Here is a 1673-nt window from a genome sequence, read left to right as displayed (position 1 = left end):
CTTAACCTTTTGTGTTGGAAAAAGAATGACAAAAGGAAAAGATTAATTGGGAAAACAAAATTAAAGCCAAAAGCATTGTCCAACCCAAAGACATGCCCATACAGCTACTAACAATCAGCCCAAATCTGTCTATTCTTTCTATGGCTTCATGACCTTAAGACCTCTTGCGGTTGGTGTAAGAACTAATAGTTCCTCGAATTGTCTTTATTTGAGCTTTCACACAATCTTTAACATTAGTTTTCCAACATCTTAGCTGAGTTGCTCCCATCAGTTTCTACGTTGCAAACATTTCTCAGGCTTTATAAGTCTAGTAATTCTCCCTCATGCTTCTATAGCAAATTCATATTATTCTTCACCTTCGACCGTAATTTTATTGTATCGATGGAACCCACGTTTCATTTTCAAAAATTAATGCCAATTGTTTAATAATAATACCAATAGGTTTAATTTGAATGGTAAAAATGTGTTGTGATTTGAATAGTGATATTAGATTGGAGTCTTTCTCTAATTTGTAATTTATACTTAAAAAAATTTTAATTGTGTAAATTCTTAACAGTTCTTAAAATGCTCTAAAACAAGAGCCAGCTTGTTTATATATATATATATATATATATAAATTTAAAACATATTTTGCACAGGACTATAGTGGCTACATTATGTGTTAAAAGACGTGTTAATTAAGTTGATTAATTGATTGAGATAGCTACAATTGTCTTAAAAAAACCCAACAAAAGCCAAAATTGTTAGATTAAATACTTTGAAAATTGTTATAGTTAAACTAAATGAATCAAGTTGGCTAATCCAATTTGTCAATCTTTAAGTAGAAAAATACGCAATTAATAAACAATTTCACACCAATCTTCAAATTCATTTGAATTTTGATATTAAGTATTAACGATATTATTCAAGACTGAAAAATGAGTGGATTGTTATATTTCTCTTTTATGTATAGTGTAAGCTCTCTTTGTAATGAAAATGGTACTTTGAAAGCCTGTAATTTGGTCTAGCTACGGAATCACATGTTGGCATGTTAAGGATGAATATGTTGTCAAAGAGAGTTACAGGGAAGTTGATTTTACTAATTGAATCTTACCAGCAATAAAATTCAATTGGCAAGTATATTCCTTGGGATAAATGAAAAGCTAGCTCACAAATTGTTGCATAATTATTGACACCAGTCTAGAATTTGCTTGATAACACACTGATAAAATAGTAAAAAGCAAAAGAAACCTTTATATGGTTTCTAGGTAATTTGAAATCAAGAGTGAAATAAGTATTAAGAGAAGAAACTTTACTTTGGGAAACATCAGTGATTATATCGTCATATTCTTGAAAGGTAGGGGGAGGGAAAGACTTTTTTTTGTTTAATCAACACAAATAAACAATCATAAATATTAAAAAAAATGAGAAAATTAAGAAGAAGAGTGCCAATCCATTTTGGAATATTACCAGTCAAATTATTTGCTCTGAGATCTAAAGTTACTAACTAAGAGTTGTTATCTAAAGCATGTGTTAGTGCACCACTTAGTCTGTTGTTGCTCAAGTGGACTTATTGTATGGATGGTGGATTGAAACAAGATGGTATAGAGCTAGATAAATTGTTTAGAGAAAGGCCAAAAAGTTGAAAATGATCCAAGTTACAAAATTCCATTGAAATGGAACCCTCAAAATGA

This window comes from Theobroma umbraticum, unplaced genomic scaffold, assembly GCF_002168275.2.
Source record: "Theobroma umbraticum cultivar Fairchild unplaced genomic scaffold, ASM216827v3 scaffold_115.0, whole genome shotgun sequence".
Classification (NCBI taxonomy): domain Eukaryota; kingdom Viridiplantae; phylum Streptophyta; class Magnoliopsida; order Malvales; family Malvaceae; genus Theobroma; species Theobroma umbraticum.
This window is presented reverse-complemented; position numbering follows the sequence as displayed.